Source organism: Odocoileus virginianus, chromosome 27 (genome assembly GCF_023699985.2).
Source record: "Odocoileus virginianus isolate 20LAN1187 ecotype Illinois chromosome 27, Ovbor_1.2, whole genome shotgun sequence".
In the NCBI taxonomy this organism is placed as follows: domain Eukaryota; kingdom Metazoa; phylum Chordata; class Mammalia; order Artiodactyla; family Cervidae; genus Odocoileus; species Odocoileus virginianus.
The window spans coordinates 5,835,992-5,843,238 of NC_069700.1; the positions used below are offsets into that span (position 1 = coordinate 5,835,992).

At 42.2% G+C, this 7,247-nt stretch overlaps 1 long non-coding RNA gene across 1 annotated transcript; it reads right to left on the bottom strand.

Annotated features, from left to right (window-relative positions):
• Positions 1-4,641: 4,641 nt before the first annotated feature.
• Positions 4,642-6,153, bottom strand: LOC110142603 (uncharacterized). Its single transcript, XR_011484109.1, has 2 exons — positions 5,835-6,153; positions 4,642-4,974 (listed from the first exon to the last, which is right to left on the bottom strand). It is a non-coding gene; the product is annotated as an uncharacterized lncRNA (long non-coding RNA).
• Between the last annotated feature and the right edge of the window lie 1,094 nt (positions 6,154-7,247).

Genomic DNA, 7,247 nt, shown 5'->3' on the forward strand with positions numbered 1-7,247 from the left:
TGTGTAAATTCATTACACCCACTCTATAGATGGGGAAACCACTCAAATAGATGGGGAAACAATGGTAACAGTGAGAGACTTTATTTCCTTGGGATCCAAAATCACTGCAGATGATGACTACATCCATGAAACTAAAAAACGCCTGCTCCTTGGAAGAAAAGCTATTACCAACCTAGATAGCACATTAAAAAGCAGAAACATTACTTTGCCAAAAAAGATCTGTCTAGTCAAAGCTATGGTTTTTCCAGTAGTCATGTATGCATGAGAAAGTTGGACTATAAAGAAAGCTGAGTGCTGAAGAATTGATGCTTTTGAACTGTGGTGTTGGAGAAGACTCTTGACAGTCCCTTGGACTGCAAGGAGATCCAACCAGTCCATCCTAAAGGAAATCAGTCCTGAATATTCATTGGAGGGACTGATGCTGAAGCTGAAACTCCAAATACTTTGGCCACCTAATATGAAGAACTGACTCATTTGAAAAGACCCTCATGCTGGGAAAGATTGAAGGCAGGAGGAAAAGGGGACGACAGAGGATGAGATGGTTGGAAGGCATCACCGACTCAATGGACATGAGTTTGAGTACACTCTGGGAGTTGGTGATGGACAGGGAGGCCTGGTGTGCTGCAGTCCATGGAGTCGCAAAGAATCGGACACGACTGAGCGACTGAATTGAACACCCACTCTAGCGGATAAAAATCAAAGGAAAAGAACCAGCTTTTCCCAAATCCACCACAAGAGGCCAAGGGTGTTAGGTGGATGAGATTCCTGTTCAGACCCTAATGGCCTTAATGAGCCCAACAGTGTAAAGACCACATGGTCCGAGGCGTGGCACAGAATATTCAAGTAGCTCCCTTTTCCTGGTGTCGGAATGTCATGGCGTAACAGCTGAGCTGTGACTCGATTAATTGATTCAGAATGATTTCTGTTGAGCAATTGTCTTCTCTAAAGGAACGCCGGGGCAATCTGCTAGCAACTGTCACTTTCTATCAAGTATGAATTATGCTGTATAATGGGTTCAGGTGCTCACATAAATTGACTGTCATAAAATCCTTGTGTGTGACAATTCAGTGAAATCATCTCATTCAGAAAACGAAAACATAGAACAGAAGAGTGACAAGAGAAGTGAAGGTGATCACCTCCACACTGCTGACGAGACTAGCAATGTCTAAAGACGGCTGCTCGTTTCTTGTTCACTAAGCTCAGCAATCAGCAGCTCTCCCAAAGTATTCTCAGGCACGATGATGATATTATGAGAAAAGACAAGGTAGAAAATGGTCACATGCTGTGGGTGTGAATTGATTAGAACCACTTTTCAATGACTATCAAAATATGTATCAAGATTACTGGATTATCAAGATACAGTAATTACTGGATTACTATGCACACTCTTTCTCCCCAGTAATTTTCATGTCTCAGAATCTACCCCAAGGAGATATACCACAAGCGCAGAAAGTAATACGCATAACATTCTTCACTATAGCATCTTTGAGATTAGAAAAAATTGCAAAATTACAGAAATACAGCAAAAGGTTATATAGAGGGCATGTGTATAAGGATCTATGAAAAACATTAGAAATGATGACTATAAATGCATTGACATGGAAAGATGTTCAATACTGACTGTAAATATAATTTATAAAGAGTGTGAATTATTATGCTCTGTTGATATAAAATGATACATTGACTTGTGTATGTAAAATAGAGAAATGTCTGAAAAAATGTTTATTAACATCTTAATCACAGTTTCCTCTGTGGAATGGTGGAATCCAGGGTGATTTTTACTTTCCTTGTATGTTTCCATGTTGCTTGAATTTTAACAATGCACATTCAGTAGTTTTACAAAAGTCATAAAGCTTTTAAAATCAAAGAATATAATAAAATACTGTTTGTGAGCACAAATGATGCTGAGGAATTTCAAAGGTTTCTTCTGATTACACCTCCATTCAGAGATGATGATAATGATGATGGGTGAGTTGCATAATAATCATTTATGACAGCAAAAACATTAATTTACAATTTATTGGGAGTAGCAATATGCATTCAGTGCCATAAAAAACAATAGTAATAAGCAAACTAGAAACTGAAATTAAATATACAAGCACAAAAACACCTGCAAGCAGATCGTATTGGGGAGATTAAGGCCATTTTGTGGGGAAAATAACACATGACATCCGAGAACTGCAGTGTTAGAGTAATGAGCATGGTTTAACACAATTCAGGAGAGTTTATCTTGGCCTCGGAAAAGCTTTCTGGAGGAAATGGATCTGAGAGGTGAGTTTAAAAGTGTGAGTTAGACAGCTTGCAGGAGAGGAAGTCAAATAGGATATTTCATAGAGCCCAAAGGAAGGGAGAGGAATATTTTTGCCTCGGGATTTCCAAAGAATAAACGTGAAATGTCTCTCCATCCCATGGATGCTGCCAAAGTCTGCAGCCAAGCTCTGTCAGGCAGGCATGCTTCCCTCAAGATGCCTTGGCAGGTTCATTGTACAGAAACTACTGCGGAGCTAGTTCACCCTCAGAAATATCACATCCTCAGATCCTTTGGGAAGCCTGTGTTGTCTCTTTTCAGACCGCAAAGATACTACTGAATGCACAGCAGAAGCACGGAATGTTTTGTGTCACCGTGTAAGCCTTACAGGTAGGCTTGAGTCCATATCGGCTCGAAGGATGCTATTTCAAGGGTGTAAGACAGTTCTTTTCTTCCCAAAATAACCTCTGGCTGGTCCTCAGCTAGAACCTGAAGTTCCATTAAATATTTACTTCTTTTTGTTGGTGTCATTGCTTCTCTGGACAAGGGTAAACAAATAGCTCTTCATCAGCTGGTAGTAACTTATCATAGTTTCAATCATTACGGTATAGAAGACCCAGGGACTGGGATGTAGTAAAGATATTTTGAGGGAGTTGAATGAGACTATCCAGTCTTTTGGGTGCCACCTGGTTAGGCCTGTCTGGGAACTATAATGGCACATAGGGAGATACAGCCAAGACTTAAATATATATACAATGCTTTAATACTAAAGCATAGTTTTTAATTTAAGGTGTATATATATGTTATATGTATACATATCATGTATGTATATACATATTACATATGTATACATATTACATATATATATATATATAATAAAAGCTTCTTCAAAATTTGAAACTAGGCAAATGACTTTTGCAACTCCTAACTAGGCACAATATTTATTGCAGTTCATAAGTATTTATTTTCTATAGTTGTAATTCTTTTTCTCTCCCTGTTTGTAAGTTCCATGAGGGTTAGGTCGCTTCCCATTGATTCGCCTCGTACTCCCAGCAGCCCCTGGCCCACTGGCTGGCACATAACAAGTGTTTAGTAGCATTTAATGAATCAGAATAGAATAAATGAACCCTAGACAAAATGAACCCTAGACAAATACTCGAGGAATAAGAAGAGTCAAGAGAAAGAATTGGGTGAAACGAGAGGCCTCAAATTGGAATAACCTACTTTGCAAACTGTTTTGTGTTTGAACTGATTTTCTATGCTTAGTATCTCAGTTGTGTCTGACTCTTTGTGATTCCCATGGCCTGTAACCCTCTGTCCTTGGGATTTCCCAGGCAAGAATATTGTAGCAGTTTGCCATTTCCTACTTCAAATGCTCTTCCTGACCCAGGGATCGAACTCACGTCTCTTGTGTCTCCTGCATTGACAGGCAGATTCTTTACCACTGCGCCACCTGGGAAGCCCAAGCTTCTTGAGAAGAAGATATATCATAGTGATTTTTTAAAGATCACTGTCACTTTTTCTTGCTGTATTACTTCTAGTTTTTCCTGTTATGCAACTTCAGCATAATTACCTTTCTCCTACCAAAAAAAAAAAAAAATGAATTAAGCTTATAGAGTGGAATGCTAAGTGATCAAGGGCAGAGAAAGCATGAATCTCTTCCACAGCGGTGGTTCTTAACTTGCTTTTTAGATTTGTGTTTACTGTTGTTGTTCAGTCGCTAAGTCATGTTTGACTCTGTGACCCCATGGACTGCAGCACGCCAGACTCTCCTGTCCTTCACCATCTCCAGGAGTTTGCTCAAACTCATGTCCATTGAGTTGGTGATGCCATCCAACCATCTCATCCTCTGCCACCCTCTTCTTTTGCTTTCAATCTTTCCCAGCATCAGTCTTTTCCAATGTGTTAACTATTTTTGAAAATATTTTTGAAAATATCCCTCTTCCTGTTTTTTCTAATTTTTTACCTTCAAATTTTTGCATTAAATATTTAATAGTTTATTTCCTGTATCTCAATAACATAGATGTCAGTTTTTTCTATACTTTAAGTCATCCATCAGTACCAGAAAACAATTATCTCTATTTAGCATGCCTGTATTCCTTGCTATATTATCTGGAAAATGATGAGGGGAGTGATAAAGAACTACAGAAGTGTTATCTGTGTCATGAGTCACCCCTCCCCAAAATACAGGGATTCTTTCACCTAACAAGTACTTGCTGAGTGCCTGCTACATACTGGAACCTGGTTGGCAGTGGAGACAACACAGCTTGGGACTGAACAAAGTGCCTGAGAGCTAACATCCAAATTCACTCAGAGCTAGTTTTCTCAACATTGAGGTTCACGTCTTGTAAAAAAGTTTGTTCAAATATGGAAAAATACACCAACTTCTTAGGCATAGTACAATTGGGTTTTATTTACATGTCCCAATTCAGAGATTAGCCACAATAAACCAAGCCCCTGTCATAAGCATCACACATCTAAGTTGTTAGTCATCGTGCTCTGGATGGGAGGCACATTTTTGAACCCCACAGTGGAGCAGGGCAGGGCTTGTAGTGAATCTGCCCAGCCTTTTAGAGTGATTCACGGAGCCGTTTTCCAAGCCAGCTGTGGACAGGATGCTGCCAGTGTTCCAGGGCCCAGGGCGCTGTCACGGGGAGACAAGGAGACAGCGGTAATGTTTCTTCTCTTAAATTCCTCACCCTTATCCGCTGGGTTTATCCTGAGGGCTGTAAAATTGGGGGAAAGAGGACTAAGTTTCTCTTATCTGCCTCCCCTTCTGGCTCAGTTTCCAACTGGAAATAGGAGTACTTGGTGTTTATGCCTTTCCATCCCCGGTGCCTAGGTTTGAGTTCCCCCAGAAGCAGACCCTGAGACCAGGCATTGCCTTTGAGCAGTTTATTCGGGAGATGATCCCAGGAAACATGGTCAAGGTAGGAGGTGTAAGTTCCCACACTCATGCTCAGGCTGTGGAATCCCCTCCCAGTGACCCAACCTGGGAAATGGGCTCAGACACTCCTACCTGGGAAAGATGGCCTCCCAGGCCTGCAGGCCTCCCCTTCCCTCAGGTGAAAAGTGCTGTCTCTTTTTGCTCCCCCCAAGACGGGCCTGGCTGATAACTTAATCTTATGAATGAAAGGTGGGGGAAGTGAGGCTGGGCAAGTTCTGCGCCAGTAAGAGACGCAGAAACCTTGGTTCTCCTGGACTCAGGAAGACAGCTGCCCTCCTGTGAAAAATCTACTAAATAACGAGACGTGTGTGGTGAGACAGAAGCCACTTAAGATTTATACGAGTGCCAGACACATGAAGGAGGCCTTGGCCTGGCAGCCCTCTGACTGGGCCCTAAGGCCATCGAAAAGTGAAGGCTGCCCAGAGGTGCCCCACCCCAGTTTCTTACCCGCAGAGTCATGAGAAATAATAATAAACACTGTTGGTCTACAAAGTGGCTGGGGGCAATTTTTAAGGAAGCTTGGCTACCTGATACATGCACCAACTCTGCTTAGCCACTGGCTAAGAGTTGCTCTTAGAGGTGTTCATCACTTGGCGTTTCTGGCCTGTCTCATAGGTGGGCAAAGCAGGTTTCACCTACCTAGAGATCGTTTCACAAAGAAAGGCGAGTTCCCTTGGCCTGTGGATGTCGGGCCAGTGAGGGCTGCGGAGACCAGGGCAGGGGCTGGGGGAGAGCCGTGGGCAGCCTGCCCCGGGGACTCCCGCTCACCGGACATCAGACCTTCTGACCAACGGGGGCTTTCCCCTTTCCTCTGAAGGCAGGGCTCTCTACTGCTTCTGTGGTCAGAATTTAGCCCTTCCCTTCAACTGGCCAACTGTGACCTCAGCGTTCCAAGCCAGATCCTTGCCTCCCTAGAGATTAAAGCCCACACCTGATCTACGGAAGCTTCTAAGTTGCCTGTTTCTTTCCTGAAGCATTTGCGATTTCTATGTGGGTTCAAGGAAAAAGAAATCCTTATTCAGCACAGTGTATTAGGTAATGTGGAATGTGAGTGTACGCCTGTGTGTTTGTGTGTTGTGTGTTTTCATGTTAGCAGAGCAAAGAATTTCAGAGAGGAGAATTTCATCTTTTCTCAAGTAGTTCAAAGTCTGAAAAGAGACAGGAGCCCATTAGGAAACAGTCTCCATCCGGCAACAGTATTAAGGAAGTCATTCTCTAAATGTGCCGTCCTCTTGGATAAAAGTAATACTCCATCTAAGATGGAATGCCTGTTATTTTCCTTGTTTTTCCATTGGTGGCGATGAGGTCACCCAGAGGACCCAGTCTCTCCCCTCGTTGCCCTGGTAATCAAAAGCATGTAATTAAAAGCTGGCTGGTGACAGCAGAGACTGTGGTTCTGTGACCCAAGAACAGTTTTTTCCTAAGCAAAGCTCATTAGACCACATTAAACTCACAACAGGTTTCAATTCACAGTGTACACTGGAGTGATCATAAGCAAAGGGTTTTAACCAGAGAGTTCCCCAAAGGACAGAGAAGAATTAAAATTTGTGCTTTTTTTTTTTTTTTTTAAATGTGAGGTCCCCCGTGTAGAGGGTGGGTTTTTCTATTGTTTACACAGGGCAGGAATCCTTGCGGAGAACCCTGGTAGGGGAGGAGCCAATTCTGCAAGGGTGCTGCCTGGGAGGAGAAAGATGAGAACTGGGTTAGCTCAGTGAGGTTGGACTGGAAGGACCTTACTGCTGGATCACATTCTCGTCCACATCATCAAGCCAAGTCACAGTTTATTTAGAATTTTCTATCTCCTAAACAGCTGCCTTAGGTCACTGCTTCAAAGGATGGGATATATGTGGTTTTTTTTTTTTTTAAAGTCCTGAAATGTTAGGGCATGTTTGCTCACATCTGTCACTGAGACAGTCACTCACATCTCTCTCTCTCTCTCTTTTTTTATTTAAAGAAAGTTATGGAGAAAAAGAAACTGTAAATTCCACATAACTTTTAAGAAGTAGACTCAAACTCTTCTGCTGTGACCAGGCTTTGGAGCGTCTTCCTAAA